Source organism: Dromiciops gliroides, chromosome 2 (genome assembly GCF_019393635.1).
Source record: "Dromiciops gliroides isolate mDroGli1 chromosome 2, mDroGli1.pri, whole genome shotgun sequence".
Lineage (NCBI taxonomy): Eukaryota > Metazoa > Chordata > Mammalia > Microbiotheria > Microbiotheriidae > Dromiciops > Dromiciops gliroides.
In genome coordinates, this window is record NC_057862.1 from 22851965 (window position 1) to 22875511 (window position 23547).

Consider the following 23547-nt stretch of genomic DNA (forward strand, 5'->3'; position numbering starts at 1 on the left):
CATAATTTTAGTTTACTTCAAGGCCTGCCTATGATATCACTGGTCAGTCTTTCATTTAAAAAAAAATTCTCAGAAATCTCCATATCATAAAAAACATAAATTTGCAAAAAAATATGGGCAAATGAGAATAAATTAATTTATTATTTTTTTAAATTATTATATGTATATCAAGTTGTGCCACTGAAAGCTTCGGGTGTGTCCAATCCATGACTCTGAGTAGTAATATCTGCTCTATTTATTTTGACTAGACCTGTGATATCATCAGGATACGGATCTCTCTTCAAGCTATCCCCTCTACCAACACAGATCTTCCCCTTCTCTACATTTAATAGTCCCAGAGTGGTGTACTTTGAGGTTATGTGACTTCCCCAGGGTCACACAGCCAACATTTGTCAGAGACAGGATTTGAATCTAGTTCCTCTGAGAGGTCAGCTTTTTTAGAAGTATTTTATTATTTTCCAATTACATATCAGGATAGTTTTCAACATTTGTTTTCACAGGATTTTTAGTTCCAAATTTTTTCTCCCACCCTCCCTTCCCTCCCTTCTCCCCAAGATGGAAAGCAGTCGGATATAGGTTGTATATGTACAATCACATTAAACATATTTCAACATTAGTCATCTTGTGAAAGAAGAATCAGAGCACAAGGGAAAACCCTCAAAAAAGAAGGGAAAAAAACAGTCCAAAAGTAGAAACAGTATGGTTCAATCTGCATGCATAATTCATTATTATTTTTTCTGGATGTTGAGAACATTTTCTATCATGAGTTCTTTGAAACTGTTTTGGATCATTGCACTGCTGAGAAGAGCCAAGTCTATCACCACTGTTCATCACACAATGTTGCTGTTACTATGTACAATGTTCTTCTGGTTCTGCTCCTCTCAGTCAGCATCAGTTCATGTAAGTCCTTCCAGGTTTCTCTGAATTTGAGAGGTCAGCTTTCTATCCACAGGCCACGTTACCTTTCAATAGCTGACAAAATCCACATCAAATCTCACTTTGTGAAATTTAAAAGGTGTAAACCTCTCTCATTAAATCCTCTCCTCTAAGTTCATGCCTTATACAACCGACTTGGACAAAGAGCAGTCTTTATAATTCATGAGGTTATTGCCATTTCCTAACAACCCCCAAGAACCATTTCAAGCTATACATGCTTAATTGTCTTCTTTTATTCCATGTCAATCAGCCCAACTGGTATTTATTGAGTCATTATATAATTAGAGGGTTTTTTGGTTGTTGTTTGTTTTTTTAAGCCCAGAGTGAAAGTAGAAAAGAAAAATTTCAAAATATATTTTAAAGACAAGGTCAGAAACTTCAGACTGCAGTAACCAGAATCTTTAAAACAACATGCATAAGGACTGTGAATAGAAGGCACAATAAAAGTGTGGGGGGAAAGCAAGATGGAGAGAAAAAAGAGTGAGGAGAAGGAAAGAGAAAGCAGGAGAAGAGAGGGTAGGGAGGGGATGAGAGAAGGAGGGAGAGGGAGAGGGAGAGGGGAGGGGAGGGGAGGGGAGGGGAGGGAAGGAGAGGGGAAGGGAAGGGAAGAGAGGAGAGGAGAGGAGAGGAGAGGAGAGGAGAGGAGAGGAGAGGAGAGGAGAGGAGAGGAGAGGAGAGGGAGTAGGAAGGACAGAGGGAAGGAGGGGAGAGGAGAGGAGAGGAGAGGAGAGGAGAGGAGAGGAGAGGAGAGGAGAGGAGAGGAGAGGAGAGGAGAGGAGAGGAGAGGAGAGGAGAGGAGAGGAGAGGAGAGGAGAGGAGAGGAGAGGAGAGGAGAGGAGAGGAGAGGAGAGGAGAGGAGAGGAGAGGAGAGGAGAGGAGAGGAGAGGAGAGGAGAGGAGAGGGAGTAGGAAGGACAGAGGCAAAGATGTTGTGGTCTAACATGCTACATACCTTTCCCTGGTTGACTGACAACAAACTCCTCTTTTGTTCCCATAATAAAGGGAAACAGAACCATGCCTGGGTAGCAGTCAAAGGCTCTTGGCTTTCTATGATGACCTAAAGTGACCTGAAGCAGGTCATTTCCCCACTCTGGCTTTGTTTTCCTCAATGGTACCAAGGAGGGGTGGGGGTGTCCAAGATGACCTCTAAGGCCCCTACCGACTCTAAATCCCAGGATCCCCAGTGATGGCCTCTTGGGCAAACTTACTAGAGGAAAATTCTCAAGCAGAATGAAACCATAGTGTTCATTACAAGGAAACACTTTTTGGGGGGTGACTCACACCCCTTAATCCCTCCTTATTAGGAAGTACTTGTTTTAAATAAAGTCCCAAGCCCTGACTAGGAGCCTTCTTGGCAACCCCAATCAAAGCAGCGCAGCTGCAGAGAGCCCTCGGAGGAGCCGCAGCTGCCGCAGAGGAAGGACAAAAGCAGTTCTATAATCTTGTGTAAGAGTTAAACAAATAATACTTATAATTGAATTGTTTGCATTCTGCATTTGGAGATGGCTGTGTATTTTTTTTTCCAAGGGAAAAGTCTAATCTACTTATTACATTTTATTGCCAAACAACTTTTCAAAACCAGTAAGAAGCCAGAATGGATAATAAAATTATAGGTGCCCCAAAGCACTCTTATTTTTCTTGATAAGAGGCCTCCTGAATTGTATTCATTTCCAATCCCAATGTGGTATAAATAAATACATTCAACTCTCAATTATCAAACTAAATCTTTATCTAATACTAGCCTACTTACTGTTCTACACACATATGATATTCCATCTCCCCCTTATGCTTAGTCAGAGGCTGACCCCCAAGCCTGGGGTGCACTCACTCCTCACCTCCCCCTCTGGGTCCCTTCAGTTTCCTTCAAGACTTAATGCTGTCTTCTATATGAAGCGTTTGCTGATCTCCCCAGTTTCGAGGGCCCTCTAGCCAAGGCCCACCTTATCTTTTTACAAACATTGCAAATATTTTACAAATATCGTTTTGCAAATATTTTGTATATCAGTATATGTGTGCATGTTGTCTTTCCCAATAGGAGGCAAACTTCTTGAGGAAAGTCAAGGATGACGCCTAAATTGTGGGTCTGAGTAACTAGAAGTATGATGTTCTTCACCCCCCCACACCTTCTCCATAGATATAGAGGTGGGTGGGAAACAATGTGAAATAAGGCAGGAGGGGTAGGTTGGGACCAATCTGGGAAAAGCTTTAAATGCCAACTTGTGAAGTTTATTTTAAAATACCAGTAGCAAAAAGTCAATGTAGGTTTTGAATCATGGAATGACATGGTCAGGTCTGTGGATTAAGAAAGAAGATTGGGGCAGCTAGGTAGCACAGTGGATAGAGCACCAGCCCTGGATTCAGGAGGACCTGAGTTCAAATCTGACCTCAGACACTTGACACTTACTAGCTGTATGACCTTGGGCAAATCACTTAACCCTCATTGCCCCACCAAAAAAAAAAGGGGGGGATAGAAGAAGAAAGAAGATTGTTTTAGCAACTGCATGAAGGATGGTTTGGATATTGGATGTACTCATGTTCATTATAAAGTTAATATAGTTAATATTGCCCACACCAATTGGCATGAAAAGTAGCACTTTTTAAAAAATGTAATGTAATACACAGAAAGCTGGCCTTGGGGGCAGGAAGTCAGGCTAGTATATAGCCCAGGTGGGTTTGAGTCCTGTGTATGGAATGTACTAACTAGCCCTGTTTACCCTAGGAAAGTAGTTTATACTCTCAGTGGTTGTTTTTCGTATGTGTGGGATAATGAGGGTTAAGTGACTTGCCCAGGGTCACACAGCTAGTAAGTGTCAAGTGCCTGAGGTAAGATTTGAACTCAGGTCCTCTTGAATCCAGGGCCAGTGCTTTATCCACTGCGCCACCTCACTGCCCCCCTCTCAGTGGTTCTTTTTTTCTCTTCTCTCTCTCTCTCTCTCTCTCTCTCTCTCTCTCTCTCTCTCTCTCTCTCTCTTTCTTTGTGGGGCAATGAGGGTTAAGTGACTTGCCCAGGGTCACACAGCTAGTAAGTGTCAAATGTCTGAGGCTGGATTTAACTCAGGTCCTCTTGAATCCAGGACCAGTGCCACCTAGCTGCCCCCCCTCCTCAGTAGTTCTTTAAAGCCAGGTGTTAGAGAGAAGGGCCAAGCTGCATTAGTAAGATGGAATTTCCTCATCTGAGAGTTCTATACACCAAGGAAACCTCAGGTCTATTCCCCTCTCAATATGGCTTACCATTAGGATATTTCTATTCTGGTACATCAAACTGATTTTTTCATGAAAACTCTTCCAAGTTTGCTGTAAGTACATAGAATGGAATTTTGCATGTAATCTCCAACCTATAACCAAAAAAATTCTTTAAAAAAAAAATTGGTTTTTTGCAAGAGGCCAGTGGACAGCCCAACAAGAACTTACTATAGAAGAAGCTCTCAGGTCCAGCTGTTCTATCAGTCAGTTAAACACACCATGCTCTGCTCCAACATAACTAGAACATGGAGAAAATTCTTCACTGTCTCCACTGCCTGGGTAAGAGACAGAAACAATGTCCAGCCAGACTCATATAGTGACCCAAGAGGCCAGGATTTACATGGATCATCCCATAAGGCAGAAGGCTTGGGTAAGGAAATGAGAGAATAATAGCAATTGCCTTTTCTATAAACTTCACAAATTAAAATGTCCTTTATGTACATCATCTCATTGGATTTCTACAATAACTCTGTGAAGGATTATGATGCCTATTTTACAGATCAGGAAACTAAGGCTTAGAAAACTTAAAAAACTTGTCAAAGGTCACAATTAATAGACATCCCAGTATAAGACTCAACTCAGGACAGGTCCCCTCACTCCAGGAAGATGCCGTTCAAGCACGTTCAGGGAGCTGCTAAAATTACAGTATCAGTAACCAGAACAGAAGAACTTCTCCCCTCCCTCCCTCTCATTTCTCTGTCTCTGTTATTCTGTGTGTGTGTGTGTGTGTGTGTGTGTGTGTGCGCGCGCGCACTTGTGTCTCTCTTTCTGTCTCTCTCTTTCTATTTTTATGTCTCTGTTTCCCCCTTCCCAAGTTTTACTGCCTCAAGTGAACTCCACTGAGAACTCATGATAGTACTAGTCCCTCCTGAGATAGGAAGAAAACAACACTATCTTTCTGAGATAACACTTCCCAGGAACTTATACAACCAGGCTTAATAGATATCTGTCTCCAAATACTGTTATATTCACCAAATATTTATTCCTCTGAAATGAACCCTAGGAAAAATGAAACACTTTATCATCTACAGTGAGAGTGCCTCCTTTACTTAAATCAAATGAAATGACTTGCAGAGTCACACAAGAGACATCAAAAGAGTGTTGGGGACAGTTGTAATTACCCTGGGAAATAGTTTTAACTGATTTTGAAGAACATACTTTATCAGGGGCATCCTTAGGTATTTGTCAGGAAGTCTCTGCAGTATCAAAAATTGGGAGTAGGAGAAAACTAGAGATGGGTTGAGGGAGAATGCTTGTGGTAGGAGAAGGGTAGCCTATAATTATTTTACTGGAAGACATTATTGTTGTTCAAACATTTTTTTCAGTCATGCCTAACTATGACCCTGTTTGGGGTTTTCTTGGCACAAATACTGGAGTGGCTTGCCATTTCCTTTTTCAACTCTTTTAACAGATGAGGAAACTGAGATAAACAGGGTTAAGTGACTTGCCTAGGGTCACACAGTTAGTAAGTGTCTGAGGCTGGATGTGAACTTAGGAAGATGAGTCTTCATGACTCCAAGCCCAGTTCTCTATCCATTGAACTACCTAGCTGTCCAGAAGATGTTATTAAGTACACTATACATTATTCACTATACTATTAGACAGCTAAATTCAGAATGAATGCTGAGTGTCTCTCTTTCCCAAAAACCAATATCAAATCTGAAATATCCTAAATAGAATGACAAGAAATAATTTGTATTTTTGTGGCTGTTGTTGAAAGTTTAATTTTAAAATATATTTAATTTTTGTATATGTTCCTCTCTTACCCAGAGAAATATCTCCTGTAATGAAGAATTAAAAGGGGATGGAGATGAACAGAACAACCCTACCCATGGCATTAACTCTAGTCTAACGGTATATATGATATTTCCCAACCAGAGTCTCTTATCTTTGCAATGAAGGTAGGGAAGCATAGCTTCTGTTCTCTTCTTTGAGACCAAGCTTGTGATCATATTTGTACCGCATTGAGCCAGTTCATTTTTCTTTTCTATTCACATTGTTGTGGTCATTGTGTGGACTGTTTGCATGTTTCTGATTATTCTATTTTGCATCAGTTTATGTGTCTTCTCAGGGTTCTAGAAAATCTTCATATTCAGCATGTCTTAGGGTACATTGATATTCCATCAAATTCACGTGCCACAGTTTGTTTAGTTATTTCGAGATGGCTATCTGTTTTGTTTCCAGTTGTTCTGGTATTCAAAAATGTGATGTAGTGGTTATTTTGGTACAAATGAAACCTTTCTTTCAATCTTTGACCCCTTGGGATATATGTCTAGCAGTAGGATCTCTGAGTCAACAAACATGGAGATTTTAATATAATTTAATAATGATGATGCCCATTTTACAGATCAGTAAACTAAGGCTTTGAAAGCTTAAACTTGTCCAAAGTCATAATTAGTAGATGTCCCAGTACAAGACTCAACCCAGGACAGGTCTCCTTACCACAGGAGGATACTGTTCAAGCACTTTCAGAGACCTGCTAAAACTATAATATCAGTAGCCAGAATGAAAGAATCTCTCTCCTCCCTCTCTCCATCTCATTTCTCTCTGTGTCTCTCTGTCTCTGTCTCTGTCTTTTCAGTTGTTTTCAGAACTATTGGACCAATTCATTGAAGAAGGAAAGAGTTGGAAGGAAATATCATGAATTCTAGGTTGAAAACATGTTTTATAGATTGTAAATCTTCTTTTGAGAGCTGTTTCTTCATATTTTTCAACACTTTCCATTGCAGAACCATTCTTAATCATATTTTTATATTAGTCCCATACATATATATACATATCATATCAGAGGTCCTTATCAGAGATAATTTGATACAAATATTCTTTTCCAAAAAACAGCTTTTCTTCTTAATCTAATTTCATTAATTTTGTTTGTATGACAGCTTTTTTCAATTCAATGTAATTAAAATTACTCATTTTATCTTTTGCCACTGTCTCTATCATTTGTTATGGTTAAGAATTCTTTCCCTAGCCAATTATAAAAAGTACCTCATATTCTTCCATGTATTACATTTTTTTAAAAGATGATATAACTGGGGCAGCTAGGTAGCTCAGTGGATAGAGCACTGGCCCTGGATTCAGAAGGACCTGAGTTCAAATCCGGCCTCAGACACTTGACACTTACTAGCTGTCTGGGAAAGTCGCTTAACCCCAATTGCCTCACCAAAAAAAAAAAAAAAAAAGATATAACCTTTAATGTTTTCAGTAACAAATTTACATAGAAACACATTGTTTTATACATATCTATTAAACTTATACAGGTGACCTGTATTGATAGGATTCTCCTTTTAGAGGAGTTCCTTCTACTAATGAAATCACAAGTCCAGAAAAAAAAATTTATTTTAGCATACTTCTTGACCCACACTAGGCACTTAATAAATGCTTTTTGACTAAAATTAAAATAATTGCTTTTAATCCTGTGCTTACATCTTCTTATTCCAAAAGTGTTTTTTCAACTAAACCATGCTGCCTTGCCAGGGAATAGGAACAGATGTCCTCTGATTGAAGGAAGATACAAAACCAATAAAAAGGGCTGTTAAAATTCCTCAAAGGTCAGGAATCATTATCATAAACATATATCAAATACAGAATTTCAAAGAAAGGCTAATCATTTCACATCAGTATCAACACTGCTTCTTCCTTTGCATGTCAATTCAAGGAAATGCCAATGAAATGGCAACCTAGCCTCCTGCCCCCATGTGTTAATCTATTCTAATTCAATGTGGAGACCAATCATAAATGTATATGAAGTGGCAGAGCCAGTCAACTTTTGCCTGAATTTTCAAAAAACTTCAAAGTGAAGATGCACCAAAAAAAATCATTAGTCAAATGTTTCTATATGATATACATCAGTAAAGCTGTGCATAGTTAGGAGAATGTTAGGGGGACTATCCAAAGAAATGATATGAACAGGGAAGTGTAGTGATGATGATAGGAATGGGAATATAGAGACTTAAGTATTTTAATAACCTTGCCCTATTGACCTTTCCCAAAAGAAGATCACAAAGAAGTATTGGAGCGAGCAAAACGAAGGGCATTCAAGGAAGTCAGTATCAATGAATAGAATGAATACAGAAGAATCAGACATGATTGTTGCACTGTTCAGATTCTAAATCCATTTCAATCCATGGCAGACTTTGCCAATCATTCTTTTTTTTTTAACTCTTCATAATATAATGTCATGAGTAATTACAATGTAAAAACAAAACAAAGAAATTATCTAAGACTAAGTCTTAAGTAGCATCAATATCATTCTCTGAAACACATAATTAACAAAAGATTGCTCCAAATCATTAAAAAGAGAAATGCAAATCAGAGTAACTCTTTTTACTAGCAAATTGTCTAGGATGACACAAGATGGAAATAGCCATAAGATATATATGTGTGTGTGCGTGTGTGTGTGTGTGTATTATATATATATATATATATATATATATATATATATATATATATATATATATATATATATAACATGTACATACATTATATATAGAGAGAGAGGGAGGGGGGACTGGAAGGGATCTCGAAGGTCATTTAATCCAACTGCCTCATTTTATAGATGTGGAAACTAAGGCCCAGTGAAATTAAGTGATTTACCCAGTTCCACATAGGAGGTGGGTAATAGGGTCAGAATTTGAACTGAGATCCTCTGATTCCAAAATCTGTGACCTTTGGGAAAGACAGGAACACAAATAAACTATAGGTTGATATGGGAATTGGTCCAGCCATAAAGGAAAGCAATTTGCTCTTATATGAACTGATATAAAGTGAAGTAAGCAGAACAAGGAACATAATATACATGAAAATTACATACAATGAATGGAAAGAACAAGAAGAAAAAACTTATTCTTTGTAACAAAGACTAAAAAAGAAACAAGAAATTGTTCAACAAAACCAAACCATCACTTGTACCTGAAAATAAATATAATATTTCATATCCACAGAATACCACCTCTAGAGTGAAGGGAGGAAGGTGCAGTTCCCTAATCCTTTTGCAACTCAAATATTATAATTATACAGGGTTGAGTTTCAAGGAAGATCAATATATTAAAAAATGAATGTGTTTAAAAACATCAATAACATTTAAAATAATTTTTTAAATATAGTTGATTGAATTTTCTGATCTATTAAAAGCTTGGGCATTAACAAGTAAACATTTGAAAAACTCAGGATCTTCATCTTTATTGTTGTCATAAAAATTAAAGAATTCATTCAGGAAAAGGGACTAGACTGTCCTCTGACCCTTTCTCTTGCCCTCAAAGAAAACCTTCTACTGTTCTTAAAAATCTGGTGAAATACTAACTAAATCTAGGAGAAACATTTTTTTCAATGCGATTATTGTCACTGAAAAAGGAGGACCACAGAGAGAAAACTAGTAAAGTCTGATAATTCTCTGTGTGTGTGTGTGTGTGTGTGTGTGTGTGTGTGTGTGTGTGCGCGTGCGCATTTGAAAGAATACTTGCTTTGGAAGCAAAAGACCCCAAGTCAAATCCCATTTATCCAATTCAATTCAACATTTACTAAATGACTGTTATATGTGAGGCTTTTTGCCAAACACCTGAGAATACAAAAATGAAAATAAAAAAATCCCCAGCCTCCAAGTAATTAGATTCTACTTTCTATCTGTGTGCCCTTCTCACCCCCTCCCCCAAGATCCTCCGTTTCTCTGGGATTTGATTTCCTCATCTGCATGTAGCCTTTTACAAGGACTGATGGGAAGAATAGCTTTTCTGAGCTGGAAGAACAGAAAGATGATAGAAAGAAGAAGTTATAAGGGTAGGGGTGGGGTTTTCTTGGCAAGATACTGGAGTGGTTTTTCACATATTACAGATTAAGAAAGTGAGGCAAGCAAGGTTAAGTGATTTGTCCAGGGTCATGCAAGTCAATTCACCATGTTTGCTTCAGTTTTCTTATCTGTAAAATGAGCTAGAGAAGGAAATGGCAAACCATCCCAGTATCTTTGCCAAGAAAACCCCAAATGGAATCATAAAGAGTAGGACATGACTGAAACAAAAGGATAACAACAACAAATCAGGAAGGACAAAAAGGAACCCATGACTCAGAGACCTAGACTAAACCAGGAGCCTGTGAAGCACACTCTCTGAAGACACAAAGTATAGTGGCTTCATGTAAAATAAGGAGATCAGACTAAATTAGCCCCAAAGGCTACACAGTAGAAAATGCAGATGATAGAAAAAATAAGCTAACAATTCAGCATGAAAATACCTTTAACAAGAGTGTAAAGTTGAATAAGTTCATAAGTTCACCCTCTGAAGCATTAAATGGGGAGTACAAATGAAAGGCTGACTAGGACCAGAACAATTGGGCTCAGATCCAACCTCTGACTCCGCCTATTTGGCTTTGGGCAAGACATTGAACCTCCCTGGGTCTCAGTTTCCTCAACTGAAAATATAAGGAGGTTGTACTAACTGTCCACTGAGTTCTCTTCCGGCTTTATATCTATGACCCTACGGTCATCAGTTCAGCAAAGGATTCAGTCAAAATGAATACTTGATTTAATACAAAATTGAATACTTGAAATATTCAAAACAAATACTTAATGTAAAACGAATACTTAATATTTTGATGAATCCATGTTCTCATCCAATGGAGTAGATCTACCTCTACCTTAATCATAGAGAATTGGATTGCACGCTGGGGCTGCAATAGAGAAGATCTGAAATTCCAATCCAGCCTCAGATACTTGCAAACTGTGTAAACCCAGGAAGGTCACTTAACCTCTGTCTGCCTCAGTTTCCTCATTTGTAAGATGAGGATAATAGCACCTACCTCCAAGTTGCTGTGAGCATCAAACGAGATCATATTTATAAAGCACTTTGCACAACTTAAAGCACTATATCAATGCTAGTTATTGTTATTGTTAGTTATTATTCAAGACTTTCTGTAAGCTCTCTGAGGAAGATCTATCTAATGACCTGGACATTTACTTTGGTTCTTTGATATGCTTTGCATATCTCCCTTCCTTGGTCTCTCCTTCCCTTAAGTCAATGCTTTCCTCCAGATATCACCTTGCATTTAGTTTTTATCTATTGACATATGCACATTTTGTTTCTTGGATGGTATATAAGCTCCTGGAAGGCAGGAACTGCCTCCTTTCTATCTTGGTGTCTCCAGTTTCTGGCACATGCTAAGAGCTTCATAAATATTCCCTGAATTGCATATACTGTCAGGTCCGGTTGACATTGTTTTGCCCACCTGCCTTCCCCTCCTCCTTTTCTTTTTTATTCATTGTTAGAAGGGACAGTTAAAGGGGCAGGTAGGTGGCACAGTGGATAAAGCATTGGCCCTGGATTCAGGAGAACCTAAGTTCAAATCCTACTTCAGACACTTGACACTTATTAGCTGTGTGATCCTGGGCAAGTCACTTAATCCTCATTGCCCCCGAAAGAAAGAAAGAAAGAAAGAAAGAAAGAAAGAAAGAAAGAAAGAAAGAAAGAAAGAAAGAAAGAAAGAAAGAAAGAAAGAAAGAAAGAAAGAAAGAAAGAAAGAAAGAAAGAAAGGAAGGAAGGACGGAAGGACGAAAGGAAGAAAGGAAGGAAGGAAGGAAGAAAGAAAGAAAGAAAGAAAGAAAGAAGAAGAAGAAGAAGAAGAAGAAGAAGAAGAAGAAGAAGAAGAAGAAGAAGAAGAAGAAGAAGAAGAGACAGTTCAAGGTAATGTAAAAAATAAGTGCCCACTGGCTGGTGCCAATGTAGCCCTTGGGCCTCCTTTTGGTTAAGATTTGCTTTTGCTTTATGCACATCAAATTTGAGACTCATGCAAAACTTTAAAGCCTTGGTCTGAAATCCATCTGGGTTATTGCTCAAGAAGGGAAATTTAGGAAATCAGGCTTCGAAGATAAGTGTCCAAATTAGAGGCAACATTCTGAAATATTATTGTGGTATAAAACTAAGGTGCATTAGGTTCATTAAGTTAGAAAAATGCCTGGGACAGAAATGGAACTCAATGCTCCAGCCAGACCTCCATTGTTCAGTACAGATATAAATTAGATGTGAGGAGTGTGATGTCATTCAAAGTTATTGGCTGTTTAGATTACTTATGGGTTCCCAGCAAAAACATTCAATCTTACAAATCCATCAATATGCATCAGAAAGATGACTCTGAAACTACATAATAATGAGGGGAAATAATGTACAGAAGTAAACTGTGGAATGTGTGTGTGGATCAGCTCAAATGACTAACACATTAGTTAGGTAGGAAGCCCAATTTGCTTTAAATGCCAGGACCAAAGAATGAACAAATCAAAACAAAGAATTTGTGAAGCACCTACTGTGTGCCAGGCCCTGGAAATACAAAGAGAGAAATTAAATAATCTCTGCCCTGTAGGAGCTTATATTCTCTTTGGGGAGAGAGTATTTACAATAATAACTATACACAAAATGAATCTAAGGTCGTTTGGCTGGGGAAGGCAATAGGGGTTATGTGAGTAGAACTTTGAAGGAAGCTGCAATTGTAAAAGGTGAGGGTGTGTATTCCACCCAGGAGTAAGGGGACAGATGGCCATGGTTTTGTGTGTGAGAAGCAACCAAAAAAGCAACCAAAAAAGCTTCCTGAACTATATCAGTTCAGGAAGAGCAACGTGTAATGAAGTGACCAAAAATGCCAAATAAAGACACTTTGATTTTATCCAAAAGATGAGAAAAGGATCTGAGTTTGGGGGGACACCCAGAATTATAGGGTGGGATATGGATGATAAGCTAGCAAAGGAAATCGATAAGGAGTGTTCAGATAGATAGAAAAACCAAGAGAGGAATGTTATGAAAACCTAAAGAGAAAGAATCTGGGAGGAAAATGGTCCATGATGGCAAATGCTGCAAAAAGGTCAAGAAAGATGACAATGGAGAAAAAGCCATTGGATTTATCAATCAAGAAACTATTTGGCAATTTTAAAGAAAAAAAAAGCTGTTTCAGTTCAGTGATGAGGTCCAAAGCCAGATTGAAATGGGATCAAGAGGTGAGACATAGGAGAGGATAGACATTAGATGGGGTCAACTTAACAAGTAACTAACAATTTAGCCAAAAATAACTCTGAAAAGGGAAGTTATTTGAACCAGGGCATATACTTAGTTTTCACAAATCTGGTTTTACACTAGCTGCTTTTAAAAAGTCAAAAGAAAATTTACTGCAGGCCCTCCACCTAAATAAAAGTGTGAAGTCATTTTCTAATAATAATGATACTTTATAATGTCATTATATACTATATGTATAATATCAACATTTGGGTGTTATTCTAGTAGTAATGCATGGGAAAATTCCCCAGGTGTTCCAGCACCTTCAAAGAGGACATTGTGCTTGATCTCACCTAGCCTACAGCAGGTGACCCTCAAACTCACCCTTCAACTTGGAGGATAGGTCTCCCTGAAATGTGCTACCCCAGGTTCAAGGTACTCTGTTCATACTCTAAAAGCTATAGCTTACAAGCCCCCACCAGTGTATTTACCATTCAGTAGTTAGCCCAAAGAAAGAATAGCTCAAACAAAAGACATTAACTGAAATGTCATAGCAAGAAAAAGTGGCAAGAAAAGATAAAATTATTCTTGTGCACTCTTCTAAATTAGATCTATAATTATTCAAAAGAATTCAGCCTATCGACCCACAAAGGAAAAACCAATGAATGAATGCTTATTATGCGTGCTTATTAAATGAATATACAGGTGATCCAGCAGTATATATATTTTGAATAGACATGGTATGTGGACACAAAATTGGACAAGAAAAGAAAAGCAAGCTAATTGCCTCTGAGAAACCACAGAGTGCCTATCATGACCTGCAAGCTGCTTCATAAAATAGAGACCCAATTTTAATGCCAATATTCTTTTGGTTGTACTGGCTGGCTGTGAGTCACAAAGTAATAAAATCTCCAAAGAATTAAAACTGAGGGCCACCCAAAGAGGAATGGAGAGATGCATGAGCTGCCTGTCAACACATGACATATAAAGAATTACATAGTGAAATTACAAAGGATGTCACTAGAGAGATGTGCAATGGGGGTGAAAAAAAAAAGATTGGTTTCATTGAATCTTGGAGTTAGGAGGAGCATGGGAGATTGTTCATCCTGAGCTTCTACCTTGTGCAAATTTCTCCTCTATAATATCCTTAACAAATAGTTATCCAGCCTCTGTTTGCTAGAAAGCTTGCTCCTTGGAAAGGTAACAGATTACAGTGCCAGAGAGGTCTAACTTTCAGAAGCAGGCAGGTAGGCAAGGGCTGGTGAACCTTTTATCAAAGGACCAGTATATATAGGTTTGGAGAGGCCCATCATCCATGAGAGAATGGAGTTTATGGCTAGATCAATTCACAAAAACACTTTGGAAAAAAAAAATGGCTGACAGCTAAAGAAACCAAATGAGGATCAGAGACATGCCCAAAGTAAATAACACATCTTAGTGCCCAAGTTCTCAAATGCTACATTTCCATGGCTGGAAATCCATGCCAACTGACTGTGGTCTTAAATGTATTCTTAGGAACACAGTGTAATTGCAGCATTGTAGGCACTGTTAGCCAAAAGCACTAATAGTCTAATCTTGAGATCACAAGTCCTGTCCTTGATCAAAGGCCACACCCTTGATCCCAGCCAGTCATTCCCCAGAACATCTGCCAGCAGTCAGCAGAGACTAGAAGTGACTATGGACACACTGTCATCCCCAGACCTAGATAAACTCCAAGGGCTTGCCTTGATTGTTGTTCCAGGGTGCCAGCACTAGGCACACAATGGGGTACCTAATAAATACTTAGTCTTTTAGCATACGTGCAAGGAGCTCTGTGGGTGCTGGAGATACAAAGCTGCAGGGGGAATCATACAAACCCCATCCTCAAAACACTTATAATACATGTGTGCAAGTAAATATAAAGTAATAACAATAACAGCAATGGCAATAATAATAACAGCACAAATCCACCCTCAGGCATTTACTAGCTGAGGAACACTGGGCATGTCACTTAAACTCTGCCTGCCTCAGTTTTCTCATCTGCAAAATGGGGATAATAATAGCACCTACTTCCTAGGATTGCTGTGAGGATCAAATAGGATAATATTTGTAAAATACTTCATAAATCTTAAAACACTATAAAAATGCTAGTTGGTGGTAGTAGTGGTAGTGGTGGTGGTAGTAATAGTAGTAGTAGTAGTAGTAGTAGTAGATTGTGCTTTAAGTCTTCTTACATCTGTGGATTTATTTGAGCTTCACAACAAGCAAATGAGGTAGCCACTGTCATTATCCCCATTTTATAGATGAGAAAAAATGAATTATAGAGAGATTAAGAATTTGCCCAAGGTCACACAACTTGATAGGGGCAAAAGAGAATCTGGGTAAATTGCCTAAGAATGTGAAGAGAAAGAGAACGGAATCCAGGGGGATCAGGGGAGGTTTTGTGGCTTTGGTAGCCCCTACTGACCTCTACAGAAAAGAAAAATGTCAGGCAGAGATGAGGAATGTGTCCAGGCCAGGGCAAAACCCTGGATAGAGGTTTATTATGTCTGTGTCAATATTCTGAGGACCTGTGTGTGTTCCTTTCACTGAGGCAGATCATAACCCTTGCTCACTTGATGCATATTCTTCAGTGTTTCTATGGATTAAAGCCTTTGCTCTGGAAGCAACTTGGGCAGGGTTAAGTGGAGACAGCAGTGGAGTTGGAATTGGGGAGACTTGGATTGGCATCCCACCTTTGACACTTAACCAGCTCTGTGATTGAGCAAGTTACTTAAGCTCAGTCCCCTTCTGTAAAATGAAGGACATAATACTTGTAATAAATTACCCACATCAGTGGGTTGCTGGGATCAAATGAGAGAGCACATGGGAAGTGCTTTGGAAACTTCCAACCAGTATGTCAATGTTGGTTATTGCCATTATGAGAATCTCCAGACTTACCTGGGCCCTTCCCAATTGGCCACCTACCACCCACCTTTGCAGCCTTGTTACACACACACATGCTATGGTCCAGCTACAATGGCTGCCATGCTGTTGTTGATCATAAACACCTCATGCCTAGGAAGTACCTCTTCTTTTATCTCCCCATCTCAGTATCCCTGCTTTCCTTCAAAAAATCAACAAGCATTTACTGAGCATCTACTATCCTCCAGGCACTGATGATACAAAGACTAGAGTCAAATAGTCCCTGCCCTCCAGGAGCATGCATTCTAGCAAGACTTATCTCAAGTGCCATTTTCTACAAGTAGCCTTTCCCTCTCCCTACCCCTAAGACTGGACTTAGAGGGGAAATTGGGATATTCCTTGCTTCCTACTGCTCCTTCTGGACTTTACCTTTATCACCACAAATCAGCAAACTTTCCACCTTTGAAATTCACAATATCAAAAACTCTAACCCCACCCCCTCCAGATGATGATGGTCGTTGACTGCCAAATCATTTTCTTTTTTTTTTTCTCAAGGAATTAAGGACATAGAGTTCACTACCTTCCTCTCCTCCCAAACTCCTGCCCTTATACTAAGGGACTACAGAATCCATGCTGAGGCTCCCTAACCTCCTGATTCCTGTGACCTTAAATCCCATGATATACTCCTTAACGCTACCTCAGTCACACATAGAGATGGTCACAATAAATGTCACCTGTGAGTATTGCATTTCCCTAATGAAAACTTCTGACATTTCTTTATCTGACGATAACCACCCAGCTTTCTATCACTTTTTGTCCCTCATTCCTCCCAAATCCATTCTTCTCCCTCACCAAAACTTCCAGTCATTCTTCTCCTCCTCAGTGCTTTCTCAGGCAATTATCCTTTATCTGATCACTTCAATTCCTCTTCTCCAAACTTGACTCCAAAGATAGCCAACTCTACTCTTCATTGTCTCCTGCTGTCCAGTCTCTTGCACCCTCATTCTATTGCCCTGCCAAATATCAGCCCTGGATTATTCCTATGAATCATCTCCTCTGCTTCTGAGCCCATGTTGCTGAAGAGAGTTGGTAGACACATAACCATATTGAATGAGTATATTATCAATCCATGTTATCTAATTTCAACCGAACCTTCACTTAAGCAAGGTGTTTCTTTTATTTGTCCCTAATTGATTCTCTATTTCACTCCCCACAAAAGCTTTTCCAAACCTTCTCTTCTCTCCTCAAGTCTCTCCCCACTTTCCTCTCCTTCCCCATCTCTTAGCTGATACTCTCTACATGATGGGTTTTCATGACAATATTACTATCCATTAAGCTACAATAACTCTTACTGACAGAAGATTCATATTAAAAACCAACAACAATAAAATGGGCTTTGGTGGTCAGGAACAGCTTGGGTTTGGCAGCCCATTCAGACAAGAACTGAAAAATGTTCTGAGAAACACAAGGCATAATAATGAAAGCCCTGCTGTAACTTGAGCCCCTAAATGTTTCAAGGATAACAAAGAATTTTTTTTAAAAGTTGCTTGTTACAGAGCCAGTGATTTATAAGAGTGATCAAAACCAGCCCCCCTGCCCTGCCCCCTATCATTCTCTGAATAAGAGGGATTTCATATTTGAAACTATTAAAATGAAATTGAGATGCATGAGATCAAGGAAAAGAGGTCAGAAGTTCTTTAAAGCTGATCAATCCTCTGACTCATCCACCTTCCCATTCCTAGTGATTAAGGCTTATTTAAAGCAGTTGTGTGTGTGTGTGTGTGTGTGTGTGTGTGTGTGTGTGTGTAACAAGATGAAACAATGGACTGTGTACTATTCTCATACTTAGAAGAGAATCATAAGGAGGGATGGATTTCTAGACAACTTTAATGCAGGAAGGATAGCAAAGCATTACTAATACAACCTTATACACTCCACCATGCTATTTTCATGTTGGAGTTGGAAAGGACCATAAAGATTACTTGGTATAACCTTCCTTTCTCTCTCCCCCTACCCCCCCCATTTTACAAGAAAGGCAACTGATCTTAGACCTGTCCAAGGTGCAGAGAGGGGATGCAAACCCATATTCCTTGAATACAAAGCCAGTTCTCTGTCCATTACTCCTGGGCAACATCTCCAAATTCAATTGAAATTCTAAAGACTTCCCCTCTTCAACAAATATCTATGTATAGTAACCAGAACTCTACATTGTATTGAGAAGAAACCAAAAGATTCCAAGACTAAGCCATATAGGAGAAATGAATTGGACATAAGTCTATCTTGGCAAGTAGCAAATAGCCAGGGAGTCAGAGATAGTGGCAGCTGCCGGGGGAGGGGCAGGGGGGAGGAGAGGAGAGGGGAGGGAAATACCCTGGCTGCTGAGTGGCTTCACTAAGCAAGTCCTGGTCACTGGTGGTACTGGCTTCATGTAGTGCATCACATGTGATAGTCTCTCTAGTAGAAGATTATCCAGACTATGTGATCATAAATCTTGACAGGCTGAACTACTGCACACCATTTCTAAGAAACAAAACTGAAAGTTAATTACAGGGTGACAACCGTGAACCTTTCTTCATAAAGCTGCTTTTTTTTTAAATGATGCCATAGATATAGTAGTACATTTTGCTGCTCAAACAAACATTGATCTTTCATTTGTCCATGCCCTGCTGGAGTTTACTTATGTCAAAGTTTATGGTGCCACATTTTGGTGAGTGCTACTTATAAAGACAGATTAGATAAATTTATTTATGTGAGCACTGGTGAAAGCCTATGGAGGTAACATTGATGAGAAATTTGATGAGTCTTCACCAAAACAACCTATAAATCAATTTGCATCATCTAAAGCAGGTGCAGAATATTTTGTTACTGGGAACTGCATATGTTTCCAGTTCTTTTCACGAGGAGCACTAATGTTTATGGACCACATAAATATATAGAAAATGTCCTTTCAAAATTTATATCTTTATTGCAACATAATGGAAAATGTTGCATTTATGGTTCAGGGCTCCAAAGAAGAAATTTCCTTTCTGCTGCTGATGTAATGGAAGCTATTCTCACTGTTCTAAAGAAAAAGGGGAACTGGGTGAAATTTATAACAAAAGAACCAGTTTTGAGATGTTAATTGCACAACTTGCCAAATAATTAATACAACTGATCAAAGATACCAGTTCAGAGTCTGAAATGGAAAATTGGGGTATGTTGATGATAGACCTTCCAATGACATGAGATATCTTATGAAATCAGAAAAAAATATATATATGCATGGTTTAGGCCAGAGACCTAAAGTTCCCTGGAAAGGAGGACTAAAGAGAACAATTGAATGATACAAAAGCATTTTCACAACTGGAAGAATTCAGGATATAAAGCATTCATGGTAGAAAAAAGAAGAAAATTATTCTACCTCATAGAAACTTGATATGAAATCAAGTTGCCAAAGAGATTTTTTTCCCTTTTGGAAGTAGATTTAAGTGTTTTTGCACAAAATCTCAAGGGCAAAATTAATAGATATTATCAATTCATGGAAGAGTTGCATTATGAGCTGGCTTGATAGAATTTTGTTCTACCTACTCAAAGGATGATGCTAATGATTTCATGCACAATAGGAAAAACAATGGGAAATAAGAAAAAAGAAGTGTGGAGGAGCACAACTTACAGATACATCTGTAAGGAGAGAGTCCATTCCTTGGTATGAAAGTCCCATCAATGAAAGGCTTACTTCCCATGTGGTCCACTAGCCAGGAAATCAATTATGACAGTGGAGAAGGCATGACTTATGGGTCTAGTCCTCTAGTCTGACACAGTGATAATGCTACAAACCTCCTGTCCACTGCCAGGGACTGTTATAGAATTGAATCTTAAGGTGATACAGAATAAGTTTTTATCCTAATTAAAGCTTGAAATTCTGTGACAGGATTTGCCACAAACTGAGAAAGACCTGTCTGTACAAAGAAAGTTGGAACAAGATAAAAACAATTCAAGCATTTTTAAATGTTGGTACCTGATTTCAAATAATTGTTAAACTTCAATAAAGTTAACTGTGCAATTTTTAAGACTTCTAAAAGAATGTATTTTTAATCATAGGAACATAGGATTTGTCCAAGTTTCTAAATTAGTTATTTTAACTGCAAAAAAAAAATCACCTTGAGTAAAAGAAGAAATGTGCTTCATTTAACTTTCATTTTGTATTTGTGAAAATATATCATATTGATTTTAATGAGATTTTCATGCTTTTTATATACTATTGAAAATATAACTAATATTTTATATACATATATGTGCATATATATATATATTCACAACCAAAAATGCAAAGTTTGGCCAACTTAGGTAAAATTATTCTGAAAACTTAAAAACATTCATTCAACAAATATTTTGGGAACATACTTTGGTCATATCATTGGACTTAGGAAATATTAAAAATCAGTGTTCTTGTTTAAGAAACCAAAACTTTGGTTTTGTTTTTCTTTTTTCTTTCTTTCTTTCTTTCTTTTTCTTTTCTTTTTTTCTTTTTCTTTTTTTTCGGGGCAATGAGGGTTAAGTGACTTGCCCAGGGTCACACAGCTAGTAAGTGTCAAGTGTCTGAGGACGGATCTGAACTCAGGTCCTCCTGAATTCAGGGCTGGTGCTTTATCCAATGTGCCACCTAGCTGCCCCTGGGTTTTTGTTGTTGTTGTTGTTGTTTGTTTGTTTGTTTGGGTTTTGGTTTTGGTTTTGGTTTTGGTTGGGCAATGAGGGTTAAGTGACTTGCCCAAGGTCACACAGCTGGTAAGTGTCAAGTGTCTGAGGCCAGATTTGAACTCAGGTCTTCCTGAATCCAGGGCTAGTGCTTTATCCATTAAGTTCTACTCTTTTGCTATCAAGGTCAATATTAATTCTAATAAGCAAGATTTGCTCTTTACTAGGGGGAAACATTGATTATAAAATTATTTAGATTTTTCACATTTATAAAGCATATTTGTGTCCAAATAAACCATTTTCCATTAAAGCATTTTTAACATTAAGAAAGAAGAAGAAATAGCCACATGGTAAAGTATGTAATCGAGGAGATATTTGCCTTGATCTCCTCTGTAAAACAACACAGTGTCTACAATGGAAAACTATAGTCTGCTAGTAAAGGGAATAGAACCAGAATCCAAGACCTGAGCCTGAATCCTGGCTGTACTATTTATTTTTTTTATGATGAAGTCACAACTTTCCTGGAGCCTCAGCACTTTCATGTTCAAGAAAGATTTGGATAAGGTTCTTCCAATTCCATATTTATGGATTTATAAAGTGTTCTCTGGGATGTTATTTCCAGCCCCCTCTTTTTTTTTTTGGGGGGGGGGCAATGAGGGTTAAGTGATTTGCCCAGGGTCACACAGCTAGTGAGTGTCAAGTATCTGAGTCCGGATTTGAACTCAGGTCCTCCTGAATCCAGGGCAGGTGCTTTATCCACTGTGCCACCTAGCTGCCCCCAGTCCACTCCTTTAAAACTGACAAGCCTGGGGGCAGCTAGGTGGCACAGTGGATAAAGCATATACACACATATACACACACATACATATACACGAGAGAGACACACATCACCCTTGTATGGTGAGTTCAAATCCAGACTCAGATACTTGACACTTACTAGCTGTGTGACCCTGGGCAAGTCACTTAACCCCAAATGTCTCACCAAAAAGAAAAAAGGAAAAAAAAAGTTAAATTGACAAGCCCTAGATAAAAAAAAAAAAAAGATGAGAAAATGTGCCATCTTTCTCCCTTCACTCTAGCTCTCTGGTGAGGGTAAAGAGTATCCCATACAATGATCAACTATGATTGATTTAACTCTTCTCAGAAATACAAGGATCCAAGATAATTCCAAAAGGTTCGTGATGGAAAATGCTATCCACATACTGAGAAAGAACTGGAGTCTGAATGCAAATCAAAGAATACTATTTTCACTTTCTTTATTTTTCTAATTGTTTTCCTTTTGCTTTGTTTCTTCTTTTACAACATGACTAATATGAAAATATGTTTTACATGATTGTGCATATATAACCTATGTCAAATTGCTTACCTTCTTAGGCATAGGGGAGAGGAGAAAGGGAGAAAATTTGGAACTCAAAATTTTGGGGGGCAGCTAGGTGGCGCAGTGGATAGAGCACTGGCCCTGGAGTCAGGAGGACCTGAATTCAAAGCCAGCCTCAGACACTTAACACTTACTAGCTGTGTGACCTTGGGCAAGTCACTTAACCCCAATTGCCTCATCAAAAAAAAAAATTTAAAAAAAAATGAATGTTGGGGCAGCTAGATGGCGCAGTGGATAGGCACTGGCCCTGGATTCAGGAGTACCTGAGTTCGGATCCAGCCTCAGACACTTACTAGCTGTGTGACCCTGGGCAGGTCGCTTAGCCCCAGTTGCCTCACCAAAAAAATTAAATTAAATTAAATTAAAAAAATAAAAAATTAATGTTAAGAGTATCACATGCAGCTTCAGACTCTGTGAATGTGTTGGCTAATTTTGATGACCTGCTTTTTTTCCTTTCTTTTTTTATTGTTTATAGCAAGGGTAGCTGGGTGGCACAGGGAATAGAGATTATGAATAGAGTGGATAAAACTCATTTTCCTGACTTCAGATCTAACCGCAGACATTTACTAGATGTGTGAACCTGAGCAAGTCATTTAACACTGTTTGCCTCCATTTCTACATCTGTAAAATGAGCTGAGAAGAAAATGGCAAACAACTCTAGTATCTTCAGCAAGAAAAGCCCATATGGGTCATGAAGAGTGAGATACAACTGAAACAGAACAACAATAAGGAATGGTTCCAGTGGGGAGAAGGTGGATAAAGAGAGGGATACATTGGGGAAAAGGAAGGTTGATGTAAAAATAAAAACATCTCAATCAAAATATTTTTTTTTTGCAGGACAATGAGGGTTAAGTGACTTGCCCAGGGTCACATGGCTAGTAAGTGTCAAATGTCTGAGGCTGGATTTGAACTCAGATACTCCTGAATCCACGGCTGGTGCTTTATCCACTGCACTACCTAGATGCCCCCTTAATCAAAATCTTTTTAAAAAAATTTTAAACAAACAAAAAAATTGAAAGTCACTCCAAACAGAACATGACAGTAAATTTTTGTCCAATTTAAAGGGAGTGCTTTCTCACCCAGGTTTCTATGAGCTTCATTAGCCCTTGAATCTTGTCTCTCCGAAGGAGGAAAACAAGATCCTATCCAAAGATGAAATTAAATGATCGAGGGGATTTTGTTTGGCTTTTGTTTAAACAAACAAAACCTCAGAAATGACTTACGAGTCTAGGGCATAGTCCTACCTTTTGTGGCAAGAAAGGGGAGGGAAGCAAAGGATTACCAAACAGCACTTACATGTTCATTCATGGAATCCATGCCTAGTGGCAACTGGAAGGGAATAGAAAACATGCAGGGTTCTTTGATACCAATGTCATCAAAAGCAGAAGGGTTTTTTTCCCTTTCTCGTTTATATTAACATAAACATCCTAGATATGAGATGAAGTCACACACACTAAGGAATTAGAGA

General features: G+C 38.5%; 1 pseudogene; it reads left to right on the forward strand.

The window, feature by feature from the left end:
* Nucleotides 1–4784: 4784 nt before the first annotated feature.
* LOC122738189 lies at nucleotides 4785–19442 on the forward strand (annotated as a pseudogene).
* The last annotated feature ends 4105 nt before the right edge of the window (nucleotides 19443–23547 follow it).